The sequence below is a fragment of the Papio anubis genome, chromosome 4, assembly GCF_008728515.1.
Source record: "Papio anubis isolate 15944 chromosome 4, Panubis1.0, whole genome shotgun sequence".
Lineage (NCBI taxonomy): Eukaryota > Metazoa > Chordata > Mammalia > Primates > Cercopithecidae > Papio > Papio anubis.
The window spans coordinates 157,776,930-157,797,700 of NC_044979.1; the positions used below are offsets into that span (position 1 = coordinate 157,776,930).

The 20,771-nt window shown below is 33.5% G+C and overlaps 1 long non-coding RNA gene across 1 annotated transcript in view; it reads right to left on the bottom strand.

Annotated features, from left to right (window-relative positions):
* Window positions 1-3,571: 3,571 nt before the first annotated feature.
* LOC103882682 overlaps window positions 3,572-20,771 on the bottom strand; it is a 36,703-nt gene continuing 19,503 nt past the window's right edge. Inside the window, exon 3 of the long non-coding RNA XR_644593.3 lies at window positions 3,572-5,665. This is a non-coding gene — a long non-coding RNA (uncharacterized LOC103882682). The remainder of the gene's footprint in view (window positions 5,666-20,771) is intronic.

Sequence of the window (20,771 nt, forward strand, 5' to 3'; positions counted from 1 at the left end):
TGCATTGATGTTCATCAGGGATATTGGTCTGAAGTTCTGTTTGTTTGTTGTATTTCTGCCAGGCTTTTGTGTCAGGATGATGTTGGCCTCATGAAATGAGTTAGAAAGGAGTCCCTTTCAGCTGGAAATCCATCTGGTCCTGGGATTTCTTTGGTTGGTAAGCTATTTATTACTGTATTAATTTCAGAACTTGTTATTGGTCTATTCAGGGATTCAACTTCTACCTGGTTCAGTCTCAGGAGGGTATATGTGTCTAGGAATTTATCCATTTCTTCTAGATTTTCTCATTTATTTGGATAGAGGTGTTTATAGTATTCTCTGATGATTTTTTATATTTCTTTGGGGTCAGTGGTGATATTCCCTTTATCATTTTTTATTGTGTCTATTTGATTCTTCTCTCTTTTCTTCTTTATTAGAAAGAAAAATGCTCCTGGATTTATTAATTTTTGAAGGGCTTTTCATGTCCATCTTCTTTTGTTCTGCTTTGAGGCTGGTTATTTCTTGTCTTCTGCTAGGTTTGGGGTTTGTTTGCTCTTGGTTCTCTAGTTCCCTTCATTTTGATGTTAGGATGTTGATTTGAGATCTTTCTACCTTTTTTTGATGTGGGCATTTTGTGCTATAAATTTCCCCTTAACACTGCTTTAGCTGCGTCCCAGAGATTCTGGTATGTTGTCTGGTATGTTCTTGACTTCTGCCTTAATTTCATTATTGACCAGAGTCATTCAGGAGCAGATTGTTGAATTTCCATCTAGTCATGTGGTTTTGAGTGAGCTATCTGAGTTCTACTTTGATTGTGTTGTGTCTTAGAGACTATGTGTTATGATTTCAGTTCTTTTGCATTTGCTGAGAAACTATTTACTTCCAATTGTATGATCAATTTCAGAGTAAGTGCCATGTCATGCTGAGAAGAATGTATATTCTGGTGTTTTGTGGTGGAGAATTCTGTAGATATATATCAGGTCCACTTAATCCAGGGCTGAGTTTAAGTCCTGCATGTATTTGTTAACTTTCTGTCTTGATGATCTAATATTGACAGTAGAATGTGTTAAAGTCTCCCACTATTATTGTGTGGGAGTCTAAGACTCTTTGTACGTCTCTATGAACTTGTTTCATAAATCTGGGTACTCCTGTATTGGGTGCATATATGTTTAGGATAGTTAGCTCTTCTGGTTTAATTGACCTTGTTACCATTATGTAATGCTCCTCTTTGTCTTCTTTGATCTTTGTTGGGTTAAAGCCTGTTTTGTCAGAAACTAGAACTGCAACTCCTATTTTTTTTCTGTTTTCCATTTGTTTGGTAAATTTTCCCCCACACCTTTATTTTGAGTCTATATGTATCTTTGCATTTGAGATAGGTCTCTTGAATACAGCACACTGATGGATCTTGACTTTTTATCCAGCTTGCCATCTGTGCCTTTTAATTGGGGCATTTAGCTCATTTACATTAAAAGGTTAATACTGTTATGTGTTAATTTGATTCTGTCATCAGGATGCTAGCTGGTTATTTTGCGAACTTGTTCGTGTACTTGCTCCACAGTGTTATTGGTCTGTGTACTTCAGTGTGTTTTTGCAGTGGCTGGTAATGTTCTTTTCCTTTCTATGTTTAGTGCTTCCTTCAGGAACTCTTGTAAGGCAGGCTTGGTGTGACAAATTCTTTCAAAATTTGTTTGTCTGAAAAAGATCTTTTTTCTCCTTCTCTTATGAAGCTCAGTTTGGCCTGATATGAAATTCTGCATTGGAAATTATTTTATTTATGAATATTGAATATTGGACCCTGATTTCTTCTGGCTTGTAAGGTTTGCTCTCAGAGGTCTGCTGTAAATCTTCTGGGCTTCCCTTTATAGGTGACCTGTCCTTTCTCTCTGGCTGCCCTTAACATATTTTCCTTCATTTCAACCTTGGAGAATCTGATGGTTATGTGTATTGGGGTTGATCTTGTGGTGGAGTATCTTATTGGGGTTCTCTGGATTTCCTGAATTTGAATGTTGGTCTGTCTTGATAGGTTGGGGATGTCCTCCTGGATGATATCTTGAAGTATGTTTTCCAACTTGATTCTGTTCTCCCCACCTCAATCTTTATTAGAAAAAAATTATGGATACATAACAGATGTACACGTTTTTGGAGTACATGTGAACTGTTTATACAAGCTTACAATGTGTAATGATCAAATCTGAGTAATTAGGATATCATTAACTTCAAACATTTATTATTACTTTTTGTTTGGAACCTCCAAATCATCTCTTCTTGCTATTTTGAAGAATACAGTAAATTATTGTGTGCTATGGTGGCCTTATTGTGTTATCAAACTTTATTTCTTATTACTTCTAGTAACTGTATTTTTAACCAATTAACCAGCTCCTCTCCATTTTCCTCCCCACACTACCCATTCTGGCCTCTGGTAATGACCATTCTATCCATTACCACTATGAGATTTTTTTTTTTTTTTTAAAGTTCTCACATATGAGTGAAGACATGAGATATACGTCTTTCTGTACTTGTCTTATTTAACTTTACACAATATCCTTCAGTATCATCTATGTTGCTTCAAATGATAGGCTTTTATCCTTTTATGACTGAATAATATTCCATTGTATGTATATGCCATGTATTCTTTATCTATTCATCTACTGTTGGACACTTACTATATCTTGCCTATTTTGAACAGTGCTATAATAAATATGGGAATGCAGATATCACCTTGTTATACAAATTTCCTTTCTGTTTGATGCATATCCAGCAGTGAGATTGCTGAACCATACAGTAGTTCTCTTTTTAGTTCCTTTGAGAAACCTCTATGTTTTTCATAGTGGCTACACTAATTTTCATTTTCACCAACAACATACAAGTGTTCCTCCTTCTCCGCACTCTCACCAGCATTTGTTATTATTTGCCTTTTTGATGATACTCATTTTAAATAGGGTGATAACGATATGTCATTTTAGTTTTGATTTGCATTTTTCTGATGATTAATGATATTGGACAATTTTCATATATCTGTTGGCCATTTGTGTGTAATATTTTTAAATGTCTATTTAGATATTTTGCTCATTTTTAAATTGGACTATTTGTGTTTTTACTACTGAGTTGTTTGAGTTTGTCATGTACTCTGAGTACTAGCCTCTTGTCAGAAAAATAGTTTGCAAACATTTTCTTCCATTCTGTATGTTGTCTCTTCACTTTCTTGTTCTCTTTGCCGTGCAGAAGCTTTTTAGCTTGATGTAATATTGTTAATTTTTGCTTTGCTTGCCTGCACTTTTGAGGATATACTCAATAAATTTTCCCCTAATCAATGTCCTAAAGCATTTCTCCTGTGTTTTCTTCTAATGGTTTCACAGCTTTAGATTTTACATTTAAATCTTTAATCTATTTTGATTTAATTTTTATATAAGGAGAGAGATAGGGGTCTTGTTTTCATTCTTCTGGACATAATTATCCAGTTTTCCCGGGACCATTTATTGAAGAGACCCTTCTTTCCCCAAGGTAGGTTCTTGGTGCCTTTGTTGAAAATGAGTTGACTGTAATGCATGGATTTATTTCTGGGCTCTCTACTTTGTTCCATTGGTCACCATGTCTGTTTTTATGCAAGTATTATGCTATCTTGACTACTATAGCTTTGTAGTATAATTTGAAGTCAGATAGTATGTGATGCCTCCAAGTTTGTTCTTTTTAGTCGGAATTGTGCTATTTGGAGTCTTTTATGATTTCATATACATTTTAGAATTTTTTTTTCTGTGAAGAACATCATTGGTATTTTGATGGTGATTAGGCATTTTAAATGAGTTTTTGACTTAATATTTTCAATATGTGATGGTTTATTGGGATATAATTCCATGTTAGTTGAGGAGCATATTTACATATGTGTGTATGTGTATACACACATATATAATCTCCAGTTATTTAATCAGCCTATATGTCTCTAATCTTATAGAGCATATAAATTGTTACAGATATTTTTACTGTCCTCATGCATTTTATATACCATTCACATGCTTTTACCCATTGTCTTCAGTTAACATCTCATACAGCAGTGATGCTGCCTCTTCATTTTTTTGTGTGTAGAACTCTGTCTTTAGTAAGTAAACATTTGTGACCAGGCACTTAAAGTTTTCATTAAACATATTAATTTATCCATGCTCATTTCTGTTCTATAGCAAATGTTAGTAATTTAAAAATTAAGTCAACTGGGCTTTACACTTAAAGATATCTCAACAGAAGCCAAAGGTACTATCCATCAAAAAACAAGAAATGATTATATGTCTTGGTTAATTTCTTTGTAACATTTTAACTTATATTTTAACTTTCAGTCACAATTTGGAGACTTATGACCTTTTAGGGTTTTCCAAATTATCTAAGAAACAGTGATTTCAAATAAGCTTCACCTGTGATCCTGCCCAGCACAATAATGTGGGTAATTTAAAAATTACGTGCCATGATCAATCTGCTGAGAGTTTCCTCTATTACATTCACTGACATTTCCACAGTTCACAGACGCAATTGTAAGATAACTTTGTACAATGAAATGAATTAGCTTAATGGAAGAGGAGTCCTAAATCCATATAGGCATATTTTGTTGAATCTATTTCTGCAAGTTTTTTTGACAGAAGGAATTCTTTAAATGTCATACTGAAAACTACAAAAAACAGACTTGTCCTAATTCTGAGTATACACACAAGAATGTTTCACTCATCCAATCTTTGAAAACATTTAATAGTCCATTGTAGTACATCAAATTCTATTTGTGTGATATCAAATTTAAGATAGATATTAGAAAAGCATGCCTAATCAAACATTTATTTTATTGGTTTTAACACTACATCAAACACATTTCTATTTTACTAATAAAAAATTTTATTCAAAGACATTTTTCTCAGATAAAGGGATATGTAATTATATTATAGAAATAAGTCTCATAGATTCAGAAATGTTTAAATGGGAGAAAACCAATAATGTCTCATGTAACTTGCCTGTGGTGTACAGCTAGTTGTTCCAAGACTAGTTATAAGATGGTTTTATAATTTTACATTTTCATTTTATACTATTTCTTATACTTATTTATGAAGGGATAATTCTTTTGCCTTCAGTTTAGTTTTAACCTTGTTTTGCTTATGACATATAATACAGTGTTAGCTCTAAATGATTTACTGATTTGTCTTTTCAAAAATATTTCTAAACTTTATATAAGAAGCAAAAATAAATACACATGTAAAATGAAGCACTTTGAATTATATTTTGTCATTAATAGTAAAATTATAATAATATATAATAGTGGATTATATGAGTTCAAAAAACTGACTGACTCATGGTAAACACTCACTAATTGCTAGATCTGGACTTATTTTGTTGCTGTTGCTGTTTTATGCCTCTGTTGTTTTACCACTATTTTATTGTTGTAGTTGTTGCTGTAAAACAAAGTAATACATAAAAATAAGATGAACTCGACCTTAGATACAGTTTAACATTTAATTATCTGACCTAAACAAATTGTTCAACTTTTGTAGGAATCAGTTTCTCTCATGTATGACACAAAAAATCTGGAGTATATAACTTGGAACAAAATATCCTATGATAAATAACTGTATTTCCCATAGGTCATTATTTTAAAGAGCTTTCTTGACATTATTTTGAAACTTGAGTATAGACCTCACGAGGTACAGGTACATATAACCTGGAATACAAAGAAAAAAACACTGAAAAATATAAACATTAAGTAAAACATTTACTAAAAATAAAAATTATTAAATGCTATGACAAAATTTCATCAGTATTTTCACTTGTTTGAAAATTATAGCTTCTGAATTGCATAGTTTGGTAGCCATGTTGTACAACAAAAGAATAAGCCTATTTTAGATTATTATTTTGTAACACGTTTTAATGAGACTGCCTCTCATATTTGGAAAAAAAAATGTAGAAAATATTTCTGGTCAATAATGCTACATCTTAATTCCTTGGAGCATACTTTGCTATTAGGTCTATATATTTGCAACAGGACACAATTACAGTGCAAGGTAATGCTATCACCATATTCAAATAATATACCTTTCTCCATCTATAAAATCTATTTGTGTTTTTTAGCTTTAAGTATAATAATATATACAAAAAAATTCACTCATTTAACTTATTCATGTTGATGTTTTGACATGTTTTCTGTTTTTTTTTAGTTTTGGTTAAAAAAAACCTTATTACTTTATTGAGGTATACTTTATATCCAAAAACTTTTATATTTTTAATTTATACAATTTAAATACGAATTTGAAGTTACATATGTTCTGTATTTAAGTATTAATTATTTGAAAACAAAAAAAGTCACAAACTTTACATAGCAAAGCTCAGCTGAACAATTTTCTTAAGTAGAAATATATATGAGTAAAAAATTAGACAAAAAACTGCATCTAACAATTTACATGTAGTGTATGGTGGAAAGCTCTATAGATTGTCTTTATATAAAATGCTTTAAAATTATAAAAGGCAAAATAATGTCCCTTCATTGTATCACATAGACTTGTGTATTTCCATGTATTCTTGTATTTACTTTTCACCACCTGAATGTGCTGAAATGTCAACATGTTATCATTATGTTTTACAAGCAAATTGGCTCTTTCGAAACCGTTGGTGTCTGTGTACTAATGACATTTATAAGTTCTTACTTTGTTTACATATTTATTTACATGTTAATAATGAGCTATGATAATTATATTTCTCTTTTCCTCTGTTGTATAGTAAAATATATTTGGGGCCTGGTGCAGTAGCTCATGCCTGAAATCCCAGCAATTTGGGAGATCAATGAGGAGGAATTCCTCGAGCTCAGGAGTTTGAGACCAGCCTGGGCAACATGGTGAAACCCCATCTCTACAAAAAAAAAAAAAAAAGAGAAAAGAAAAAAAAGAAAAAATTGGCCTGGTGTGGTGGAGCACATCTGTAGTCCCAGCTACTCCAGAAGCTGAAGTGGAAGAATCCTTTGTGCCAGGGAGGAGGAAGTTATAGTGAGCCAAGATGCCTGGGTGACAGAGTGAGACCCTGTCTCAAACAAACAAACAAAACCTAGTTAGGATTGTTTATTTTTTCCCAAGCAAAATTATTTATTTATTTATTTATTTATTTTGATAAATTTAGGGAATATAATTGTAATTTTGTTACATAAATATATTGTGCAGTGTTGAAGTCTGGGCTCTTAATCATCACCTGAAAAGTGTACATTGTACCAATTGGGTATACAGTCTGAATATTAAAATTAAGTAAATGGACACAGAAAGTTTCTTAAAAGTTCAGTAAAGATCATACATTCAAGTAATTAACAAAGAAAAATGATTACATACACATAAAAGCAAGTAGAATATATATTTTACATTTTTTGAGTTTTATTTACTCAGTTTTATATATGCTGACAGTGAAACACATACTTCCTAGTTTTGAGTAGAAAAAATAAAGACAGACAGACATTTGGAGGTATGATTATCATTAGAAATTAATGTAGCTGCCGTGCATACCAAGGCATTCCTCAATAATATTGTCCTCAGGTCAAGACTTTTTGCTCTTTGTCATGTGACAATACTTATTTCTTCTGGAAACGGGAAATAATAATGTCTTATTAGGTCATAATAGGGGTAGCAAGGTTTGTTTCAAGAAATAATATATCTAACTGGCAACATAGGAGGGAACAAATATATGTTATTATCTTCATTGTTTACATTCTACTCTAAAGCAGGATAATTATTTCCACTGTTTTGCAATTAGAAAAATAGGTAAAATTATTCTCAATATTTATTTATTTATTTTTTAAGACAAGTCTCGCTCTCTGGCCCAGGCTGGAGAGCAATGACATGATTTTGACTCACTGCAACCTCTGCCTCCCAGGTTAAAGTGATTCTCCTGCCTCAGCCTCCTGAGTAGCTGAGACTACAGGTGTGTGCCACCATGACCGGCTAATTTTTCCATTTTTAGTACAGACGGGGTTTCACCATCTTGACCAGGCTGATCTCAAACTCCTGACCTCACGCAATCTGCGCACCTCGACTTCCCAAAGTGCTGGGATTGCAGGCGTGAGCTACCACGTCCAGTCGTCAGAACTTCTGAATGGGAAGAATCTATGATCAAATTTTATCAATAAAGCTTGAACCTGAATAGCTAAAACCTTTTTCCTCTTTCCTTGTTGCAAAATTGAATAATGCATGAAATTAAAAGGGATTTTTTGAGTTGTTTTGTAAGAATTTTGAAAATTTTGTAGATAATATATGATAATTATTATTAGATTTAGAAGAAAACTAAAGAATGTTGAATAAACAATTAATATTTCCCTCTTAATATTTTGAATACTGTAATTTTTGCCATAAAAATGGAATCAAGAAACAAATTAAGATCTTAGCAAACAGCCAGCACTTTCTCCTGAGATTTGGTCAAGGCTTCTCTTAAAACACAGTGATAATCAAGTGAGTAACTACAGCAATATTTTGATTATAATTCAAAATAAATTATAATCATGGAAATAGTCTGTTTCCTGATAGAAAATTGTTCAGAGAGGTACAGACTGTAATCATTAAAGTTCTCTAGACAGAACAAAAAGAGATAGATAGATACTGGAGAGAGACAGAGAGAGAAACAGAGTTTAGTATGGGAATTAACTCACACAATTATGGAGGCTGAGAAATTCCATGACATGCCACCTGCACACTGTAGAGCCCGGAAAGTTGGTAGCATAATTTATCTGAGTCTAAAGGCCTGGTAACCTAGAAGGCTGCTGATTTAAGCCCCAGAGTCCAAGACTGGAAAACTAGGAGTTCTGATGCCTAAGAGCAGAAGAATACAAATATCTCAGCTCCAGAAGGTGGCACATCATGGAATTTCTCAGTCTCCATAATCGTGTGAGTCAATTCCCATAATAAATTCCCTTTCTCTCTCTGTCTCTCTCCAATATCTATCTATCTCTTTTTGTTTTGTCTGGAGAACTGTAATGATTCCCTTGCTTTTTTGTTTGATCCAGTCCCTCAGTGGATTGGGTCATGCTCATCCACACTGATAAGGGTAGATCCTTCTTACTCAGTCCATGATTCAAATGTCAATCTCTTCTGGAAATACACTCACAGAGATACCCAGAAATAATTTTTTATCAGCTGTCTGGATATCCCTTAACCCAGTTAGGCTGACATTTAACATTAACCACTACAGAGATGTTAGCTAAAGAAACGTATCATCTTGCCAAAAATCCTCAAAATTAAAGCTATGGCTCTGGAATTTTCTAAGGGTCTATGGATTCAAATTTTAAAAGTATGTTTTACGTATATAACTGCTATTTACTGTAGCCAGTTTACCAAGTGAGGGCTAATGTATGATACCTTAAAATTGCATGTTTACATAGCCATAGGTATATTTCAAGGTATATGATATAGTGTGGCTCTGTATTCTCACCCAAATCTCATCTCAAATTGTAATCCCCAGGTGTCAAAGGAGGGGCCTGGTGGGAGGTGATTGAATCATGGGGGCAGTTTCCCCCATGCTGTTCTCATGTTAGTAACTGAGTTCTCATAAGACTTGGTGTTTGGCAGTCCCCCCGACCCCACCCTCCTGCTGCCATGTAAGACATGCCTCACTTCCCCTTCATCTTCTGCCATAATGGAGGCCTCCCCAGCACTGTGGAACTGTGAGTCAATTAAACCTCTTTTCTTCAAAAATTACTCAGTCTTAGGTAGTTATTTACAGCATTATGAAAATGGACTAATACAGAAAATTGGTACCAGGAGAGCGGGGAACTCTAAAAAGATAACTGAAAATGTAAAAGTGACTTTGGAACTCAGCAACAGGCAGAAGTTGGAACAATTTGGAGGGCTCAGAAGAAGACAGGAAAATGTGCGAAAGTTTGGAACTTCCTAGAGAATTGGAACATGTTTAAAAGGGAACATGTTTAAAACATGTTTAAAAGGGAAGCGAGCATAAGAGTTTGGAAAATTTGCAGCTTGACCACGTGGTAGAAAAGAAAAACCCATTTTCTGGGGAGAAATAAAAGTTGACTGCAGAAATTTGCATAAGTAAAGAGAAGCAGAATGCTAATACAAGGACAATGGGGGAAATGCCTCCAGGGCATGACACAGACCTGCACAGCAGCCCCTCCCACCACAGACCCAAATTTTCTGTGTTATTAATACCCTATTCAAAGTTCATAAAAGCTAACTAAATCTTCTTTAATCGTCCACTTAATTCTGAAATATAATTAAGAAGTTGAGAGTTAGCTGTACATCTGTATACCAATCCTATATTACTTTGTAATTGTCCATACTAATATATAAAGTATATGACGGTCTATAGAGATAGACAGAATATGTAATCATAACTTGATATTCTACTCCCTACCAGCTGGCATGACTAATAAGAGAGAGCTTTATATTACTTTTACATTTTTTATTCTAATGAGAACTTGATCATAAAGACAACCAAATAGTCACTAAATAGATGCAAACAAACATAACTTCTCTAGTAATCTTTCTTTATTTTGGTGTTACAGTTTATTTTATGTACCTTCCCATAATTGTAGTCTGTTTTATATTTAACTTTTCTTCTATGCCTCTTAATCACACGAGTCTCTTGGAATACAATTTTAGTCCTATAAAAATTCTCTTCAAATTGTTACCTAATAAAAAGAGGTTTGAAGTGTGTACAGACAGAAGAATGTGAAGCCATAAGCAGAAGAAGGAAGTTCTATTTTTAAGTTTAAAAAGTCTATGTATTTTTGACAAATATTTCAAATTAGTTTCATCCTTGGTAATTTGGGACGCAGTTATAATATCCATGGAAATATTCTTAGGTATATCACTTAACTTACATTTTATTTTCTTTTAGATTGGAACAAATACAATATTATCGTAATCTGTTTATGATTCCTATAAATAAATTATATTCCTATAATATATAGGAATATTTATAGGAATATAATTTATTCCTATAAATAAATACAATAATTATTTATAGATTCCTATAAATTATATTATATGCAATTTATTAAATTTATAGGAATTTCCTACAAATAAATATCATAATTATGATTTCTATAAATAAATTATATTATGTATAATGTATTAGATGGAACTAATGCAATATTACCATTATCTGTTTAAGATTCCTATAAGTAAGTAGTATATGACTGATAAATGATATTAACTTGTTATCATATGCAACCCAGAAATCTATGGATGTCTAATTAACATATTTACAACCATAATCTTGTCTGTATTAGATAAAAATTTTAAAATCTCATTTTTGATTGTCAAGGTAACAACCAGAAAAATAACAGAAATAATGCATAAAGGCATTGCCAATAACATCATCTTTGTATTTTACTTTGTATTTGTGTTCACATGAAAATGAAAATAAACATGTTACATTAATAGTTATAAATTACATTTTTGTTGTAACTGAAGTATTGATCTCTTTAATCTGTTAAAATTTAAAAAAAAGATAGTTTATTTAATGCCTCCATGCATTTCTTTCATTCATAGATATTGGTATAACTTCTCAAAAAATGTAAGCATGTAGACAGAGGAGAGGAAAGTGTAAAACATACTCATCACAAGTAATCACTACTCCTTATCTAAGCATTTTCTCTTTCTCAGAAATCTCTTTAATCCAGCTTTATAAAAATGATATTGATTATATTATAAAATGACATTGATAGTGATTTTATTTGTTAAACTATAATAGCAAAAATAGAATTAAAAATGTAAAAATCAGTACTAAGCAAATTGTTTGATTAAGGTAATTTGTTTTGAAAATACATTCTTTGTGATGATTATTTTTCTAATTATTGCCTAGATCTATGTTGTTTAATAGAACATTATTTTTACTATATAAATACAAATTTAGAGTAGCTAAATAGTAAGAACTCTAAAACCATGGCCTTCAAATATACTTAATACATTTTGCCACGCATATTAAAAATACTAAAACATATTGTAAAATATTTTGTATTTTATTTTAGTGAACAGTTATATAATCCAAAAGGAATAAGGGAAGCTATAATGGATTTATCTGTAAGTGCTGGAAGGATTTTTATCTGAAGCTGCTGGTATTATCATCAGAAAAGAACTTTTATGTATGTTATCTCATGAAGTTTATATAAAAGAATAAAACATAGATTGAATGAAGTACATGCCACTGTAAGCAAAAGAGGATCCTTTCAACTTACAATTTCTATCAAAATATGTGAGTACACTATGGAAATAAAAACTAAAAACTAAATGTATTTATGAAGGTTCAAGTTCTTTAAATTTTGAATTTTTGAATGGCATACTATAGATACAAACCAAAGCACTAAAAATAAAATTACCATTTGAACCAGCAATTCCATTTCTGAGTATATAGCCAGAGGAAAAGAAATTTAAAAATTAATTAGAAATTAATTAGAAAAAAATTAATTTACCAAAGGAAAAACAAAACAAAACACTTGCATTCATATGTTTACTTCAGCACTATTCACAATAGCAAAGACATGGTATCAACATAAGTACTCATCAACAGTTGATTGGATAAAGAAAATGTGGTACATAGACACCACAGAATACTACACAGTCATAAAAAAGGACATCATCATATTCTGTGCAGCAACATAAATCAACGTGAGGCTATTCTCCTAAGTGAATTAACTCAGAAATAGAAGTTAAAGACTTCATGTTCTCACTTAGATGTGGAAGCTAAGCATTGGGTAGATATGAACATAAGGATAGAAACAATGAACACTGGGGACTCCAAAAGGAGGAGGAGATGTCAGAGGGCAAAAGTTGAAAAACTACCTATTGGGCACTATGTTCACCATTTGGGTGACAAGCTCAGTAGAAGCCTAAACCTCAGCTTCACACAACATAGCCATATAACAAACCTGCACATGTATCCTCTGAAATCGATATTTTTAAAAATCAACAATTTTTAAACAGTAGATTCTTACATAAATGACACACAGAAAATACCTAGCACAAGTATTGATGAATAAGTGATGAAAATGGTCTCGTGGTAAGAGTATGAAATTGTGGATAGGATTAGATAGGTGTAGCAGAGGAAAGTAAAAACAAAAGAGAAGCTATAATAAAGCTTAAAACAATTAGTTACTGGTTAATTAGATACAGTGGATAAAGAGGAAGAATAAGTCAAAGTATAACTATGTATTTTATAGCAGAGGCAATTTTGAGAAATCTATTGTCATGCTTTAAGGAGATTATGATGGGGCTTTAGATTAAAGCATAATGTGACCAGGTCATTTGCATCCATATTAAACTCAGGTTAATAACAGAAAGCAAGCATAAACACAATCAGTGGAAAATGAAAAAATGAAGAAAAACCTACTTGTGGTGGGGGTGATAGGATCATTAATAAAAATATCAACATAAATGCCAATAAAATAGGAAATATTCATGTGAGAGCAAGACTTGAAGAATGCGGAAACATTATAACAAGTACAGAAAACTAATAAGCAAATACAGGGAAAGTACAAGGTACTTTAATGCCTCCACATGGCAAAGGAGAAGATTTCAGAAATATCATGTTTTATTCCTCCCAATGCTTCTGACATAAATGAACGGAAATCAAAACACAAAGATTCAATACATTAAGTAAGGTAGTATCACATTATAAACTAGAAATAGAACAAGGGGAAGTTATATACCTACTGTTAGACTAAAACTGTTCATTTTGAAATTAGCACTAATTGCTTGTTAAAAATGCCAACTCATAAAATGTAACATAATACAAACTATTTATCAGTTTCTTAAAAAATTTGAGAAATAACAATGCATTATATTTGCATCGCATGTCGGGGAAACCTGCTCATTCTATTCTGAATTTCAATATTCTTTGATTTTTATTACTTTTTAAAGAGACACACAAAATTAGATTGTGAATAGACTCCTATATACATACCAGAACTTGGTAACTACCAACATTTTGCAGAACATGTTTCATCTTAGCCCTGGTCCCCTTTTATTTTTCTGAATATTTTAAAGATACTACATTACTTCATGTCTACATACTTCGAAATGGGTTTTAAAAATACAGTTTCTAGGCCAGGTGCGGTGGCTCACGCCTGTAATCCCAGCACTTTGGGAGACTGAGGTGGGCAAATCATGAGATCAGGAGTTCAAGACCAGCTTGACAAATATGGTGAAACCCCGTCTCTACTAAAAATACAAAAATCAGCCGGGCCTGGTGGCGTGTGCCTGTAATCCCAGATACTCGGGAATCTGAGGCAGAAGAATCACTTGAACCCAGGAGGCGGAGGTTGCAGTGAACTAAGATGGCACCACTGCACTCCAGCCTGGGCAACATAGTGAGACTCTGTCTCAAAAAATAAAAAAAAATATAGTTTCTTATGAAACCTTAGTAACTCTACAGCATGTAACAAACTTGGCAATGATTTATCATTATACTTAGTACATATTCAAACTATTGAAATTATTTGTAATAATGTATCTTGTTAATATTCAGATTTCTTTTCATATGCAAATTTCTAGACATGTTATTATGGCAGAGTGTAATAAGCCCTAGTGTGTCACATAACTATAACAATTATCATTTCATGCCACAAATTGTTTAATTTCTACTCTCTCACCCTCTTGAACTTCAAATTAGTTTTTAAAAAATCACAGATATCTACTTTAAATTTCTAAATATTTATGCATACATAACTAAAAATAACAACTCCTGTCATATAAGCAAAATATGATTATTATGCTTTTTAAAATCCAGGTAGTTGACATTACTAATCATCAGAGAAATGCAAACCAAAACCACAATAAGATACCATCTCACACCAGTCAGAATGGCATTATCAAAAAGTCAAAAAATAACAAATGCTGCCAAGGTTGCAAAGAAAAGGGAACACTTACATACACTGCTGATGGAAATGTAAATTAGTTCAGCCACCATGGGAAGCACTGGACCCAACAATCTCATTATTAGGTATATACTCAATATACAAATTGTTCTACCATAAAGATATTCGCACATGTATGTTCATCACAGCATTATTCACAATAACAAGGATATAGAATTAACCTAGATGCTGATCAATGGTAGACTGGATAAAGAAAATGTAATACATATACACCATGGAATACGATGCAGCCTTAAAAATGAATGAGATCATGTCCTTTGCAACAACAAGCTGCAGACCATTATCCTAAGCAAACTAACATTGGAACAGAAAACCAAATACCTCACGGTCTCACTTATAAGCGAGAGCTAAACATTGAGGCCTTATGGACAGAAAGAAAGGATCAATAGATATTAAGGATCTACTTGAGAGTGAAGAGTGGGAGGAGGGTGGGTACTGACAAACTACCTATTGGGTACCATGTTTATTATCTGGGTGACCAAATAATCTGTACACTAAACCCCCACAACACATAATTTACCTACATCTCAAATCTACACATGTACCCCAGAAACTAAGAGTTAAAAGAATTGTAAAATATCCAGCTAACATTTTGTTAATTGCTTCATAAATGTCACATGTGCATATACACACACACACACACACACACACACACACCCCTATATAGTTAGTGTTTCTATAATGCTTCAAATAAAATACACATGTTGAAATGGGTTGATTTGTCTTTTAGGTTGTTATTAAGGTATCAATTCTTTCTCTGGTCTTTTTTTTTTTTCTCACCTGCAAATTATTTGTTTAGAAATCCGTATGCACAAGAAAGAGTTAATTCAGCAAGTCGGGTTTGCTTCAACCCTACACGCTCCCAAGAAAGGCCAGTCTTTGCAACTGGCCCTCACCTGGGTTCTGGGAGATGAGTTCTGAGCTCCTGAAATATCCTGCCTAATAACAGTGTTTTTGCTGACACATTTGGGCACAGAACACTAGTTTTATCAGATAGTTTATTAACAATGTGATCTATAATCAATTGCTGTTTTTGCTCTTTGTGAGTGAAGTCTGAGTATCTGAGGTCAGGCACATAGGTGCTGCATACATAAGTAAATGACTCTCAATAAAACACTTGGATCACCCGGCTCAGGTGTGCTTTCCTGGTTGGGAAGACTTGTGACACATTGGCATACAGTCTTACTGGGAGAAATAAGCCCACCGGGTAATTTCATTGAGAGAAGACATGTGGGAGCTCGTGCCTGCTTTCTACTACACTTTGGCCCATATGTCTTTTCTCTTTGCTTATTTTTAATCTTAATAATTTTACTATAATACTATATTTACACTATAATATAACAAATTTTGTTACTCCTTCTAATTAATTATTGGCTCTAAGAATATTCTTGGGGAGTCCTAACACACTGTATCATTTATGCTTTGTTTCTCTGAGTCTGGATTTTGCTAACCAACCGATGTAGGTGGTCAGAAAGTATGTCTTGGCTACATGACTAGACGGATATAAAAGCCCCCACAGGAAACATCTGCTTCCTTGAGTGCTCTCCAAGTCAAGATTTATCACAAAAATCTTGTTGGTTCAATTTCAAGAAGATTAGAGTCCTTGTGGGAATACAAAGGATCTTGGGGAATTGTCGAGGAAGTCTTCTGTGTCTTCTCAAATGTACATGAACTCTTCTTCTCTTACTGTATTACATTACTAGCCTTTGTTAAATCCTTACTGTATTACATTACTAGCCTTTGTTAAATCCTTAGTGTATTACATTACTAGCCTTTGTTAAATCCTTATGTGAATATACTTTGTGAAGTTGTACTAATTCTTTCAAATATATAAACCTCAGTAACCTTTGTACCTATATTATTGAATGAACAACTAAACCTAATATTAAAACACTTGAAATAATGGCTTCAAGTGCTTGTAATCTAATACTGATCATGTCAATAACTAAACCAATGAACTTTCAGAGATATAATCAGACGCTTACAAGTCAATATGCAGTCAATTCTGTTGTTATTACCCATGATTTTATTTTTAAGGAAGAAAAATTCTAATTAACCTGTGTCTGTAACCGTTGACACCGGGGATGGACCAGAATACCCAGAAAATATCACAGCATTTATATCATTGGAAGAAATTGAAAATTTTATCATCATAGTCTTAAATTGTATAAAATGAAAAGCCTAAAATGTTACAAAACTAAAAGAAATTGATACAAAAGCTTGAATAATTTCATTCTGACTAGTATTTTACTCAATCATATTTTCAAAAATGGTAAAGTGTATAAGGTAGAATATAGATTTAAAAAAAAATTATTTAAAATTTGTTTTCTAAGATTACCCGAAGCAGTGCTATGTGAAATGGAAACTAATTAAGGGATTTCTTACTACTCCTGCCCATAGGAGATGAAAGCATCAAAAAATTAATTGAATAATAAATATCACAACAGGGAAACAACATTATTTGAATATCACCATCTTCTTGGCTGGGATCCCAGAAGAACATGAACTCATGGCTTGTCAAGACAGGAAAACAAGTCATAGGTTCTCTTTCAATTCTGCATGTAACAAAAATATATTTTTTCCTAAAATAGCAGTATTAAAATTTAGCATAACCTGAAGCCCTATATAATAAATAATGTGAAAGAAAAGTAGCACAATTTGTATTTATATAGCATTGTTTAAGACAAAAATGTGTAAGATTTTTGGAATAATGGTTATATAGGCCAAAAATAATGCATATTTCACATATCATCATAAAACCACATTATGTCATTCGGTACTATTACTTTGTCATCTTATGACCACTATTATTTTGGCTTGTCTGAGGAATGAGAATGTTCTAGAGATCTTATTAAAGGTATACTATTGTTCACCATTTTTATTAGTGAAATGATGATAGAATAGCATGCTTTTTTAAAATAAAGACTTGAAATATCTGCTGAAAGTATGGACTAGAAATCAATAGGAACTGAAAAGGCAATACTGTGACACAAATTGTCAGCATTAAATCAGAAAGAATCCATTTTTGGCACACAATAACAGGACACCAAGACGATATAGTGGCTTTCCCCATTTACAAAAACAAAACAAAACAAAACAAAAGGCCTTTAATTACTTCAAAAAACAAGAAACCACAGATCCAGCTCATCAAATTCTACATGATCAAGGTCCTGCTCATCTCTATAAGTCTAATCTTTAGCCATCCCTTGATATCCTATAGCCACCTCTACAAAGTTCATTGTTTAGTTATATGGAATGTTTCCAGTTTTGCAAAGGGCTTTTATGGTCACTTGCTTTGTTAATACTACATGATATTCATTCAGCCTAAGTCATTTCAAGCAGTGTCCCCAGCCTCATGGACTTTCTGTTTAACATGAACTTTAGATCACTGCTCATTATTAGTATTCTGAAACATATTTAGATTTTTTTAACCCTCCTGAGATTGGGTTTGATGTCCTTATCCAGTGTTCTTGTAGCACACTCTAATTAATATTTGCAATCAGAGCATACACCAAGCTTTATTTAACTTGTTTTTCTCTCTCCAAAGATTTAATGCTTCCTGTGAGGAATGAACAAGTCAGCTTATTAGAATAGGCAGAGAGCCAGATATGAGCCAGAAGGGGAGCCCCTGGAAAAGAAATCCTCAGAGGTGTTGCCCACGGATAGTCAGTGCCGCCCACTGACAGCCAAAAATAATGACTACAATAGTAACTTCTGGCCTTGTGGACTGGGCTCATCCAACCCTGATAGGGATTTATCAGGCCCTAGTCAGAGATAACCATGATAGGAACTCTCCCCGCTGATGAGCATGCACACTCCTTTAGATACTCACCCTTGGCAAGATGGCGGTGGCTCACATCTGTAATCCCAGCTCTTTGGGAGGCCAAGGCAGGAGGATCACCTGAGGTCAGGAGTTTGAGACCAGCCTGACCAACATAGAGAAACCCTGTCTCCACTAAAAACACAAAATTAGCTGGGCATGGTGCCACATGCCTGTAATCCCAGTTACTCAGGAGAATCACTTGAATCCAGGAGGTGGAGGCTGTGGTGAGCCAAGATCATGCCACTGAACTTTAGCCTGGGCAAAAAGAATGAAACTCCATCTCAAATAAAACAAAAAACAAAACAAAAAACTCACCCTACAGTAGTCTTTTGCTCATTATAATAGGGGGGAAATAAAAACACCCCTGGCTAAAGATTTAGCATGCTAATGAGATATGCAATGTATGCATTAGCACATACAGCCACAATGCATACATGCCCAGGAGACCAACCAAAAAATGCTTGTTAGTAGCATCCCTTTGTACCCCTTTCATTAATCATAATGTAAGAGACACCCAATAAAGGGGGTTCCCAGTGTCAGCCTATGCTGGCTAATTCTCTCCAGCAGCCTGCTCTAACTCAGCATTCAGAGTGTACTGTCACTTTGAATAAACTCTGCTACTACTTAGTCTTGTTACATGTCTCTTGGCTGAATTCTTTCTTCCAAAAAGACAAGAACTGAGGACCCTACAGTGGCTAGTAACAAACCTGATGCACCTTTGTAAAACAAATGTCTAGCACAATGGCTAAAATTAAATAATTACCTATTATTTAATTTTGAAAATTTTAAGTATTTTTGCATTGCATGATTTGGCCACTTTTAGGTTTTATTTCACGTTTTCAGTGATTTCTCTCCAAATTGCTCGTACACAATTGTCATTTTCGTACACAATTGTCATTTTGTAGGAGGACATAAATTTTATAAATTTTGAAATATTTCTTCAAATTCCCAATTGCCTAGTATAATATAAAATAGTATGCTTAAATACTCTTAGATAATAAAATATTTGCAGATACCCTGATGCAAAAACAATAAATTATAAATTATTTTTTAAACTATAGTTTTCCTTTCCACCTGCTTAGTATTATTGTAAACACATTTTATGCAGGTATACTGCTACGGAGCAACCCATAAATTTTATTAAAATGGGAAAACTAGGAGCTATCTCCAGGTAGACAGTGTTGGAACTGAATTTGTGGATACCATTGGTGTCCACTGCTTGTGGTTGGGGAGAAACTTCCACACATTTGGTCACAGAAGTCTTCTGTGTTGATGGTTGCAGTGTGAGAGCAAAGGAAAACACAGTCTGAGAATTTCTCCAAAGCAATTGCTGTCAGAGAGTGGAGATTTTCTAGAATGCCCTGGCTCATGGAAACATTGGGTTTTGGGAGAGAAAACATGAAAAGGTGAAGAATAAAGGATTTTTGATTCCTGGGTGGCCATGTAGTCACCTTTGGTATGGAGCTGCTGTTATGCTGATATCAGTTACTAAAGATAACAGTCACCAGTGGAATTTAGAAATAGATACATCTCCTGGGGGGAGCTGGTTCATTGGATGTGCACCAACTAAGGAAATGCAAACTAATAGGAAAAGAGTGAAATAGTCAACCCTTGTGAGAAAGAAAAGTAAAATTCTAACCCCCTAAATGACTGAATGTGCCATGTCTTGGCCAAGGGGATCCCAGAGTAACCCTGAAAACTGAATTCTCAGCTATGACAGTATTGAGGTACAAGGCGGGACTCAACTCTGGAGACGAGGCTTCATCAGACCAAATTAAGGACTAACTAAAACAGAGATGGGGCAGAAGCAGCTTTTCATAAGAAACACCCAGCAGTTTGCCATGTCATTTTACTATAGCCATGGCAACACCCAAAAGTTACCATTCCTTCCCATGGCAACAACCTGACAACCTCTAAGTTACCACCCTTTTTCTAGAAATTTCTGCATAATTCTCCCCTTAATTTGCACGTTATTAAAAATGAGTATAAATGTAACTGCAGAACTGCCTCTGAACTGCTACTCTGAGCATACTGCCTAAGGAGTATCCCTGTTCCACAAGGAGCAGTATCTCTGCTGCTGTTGTA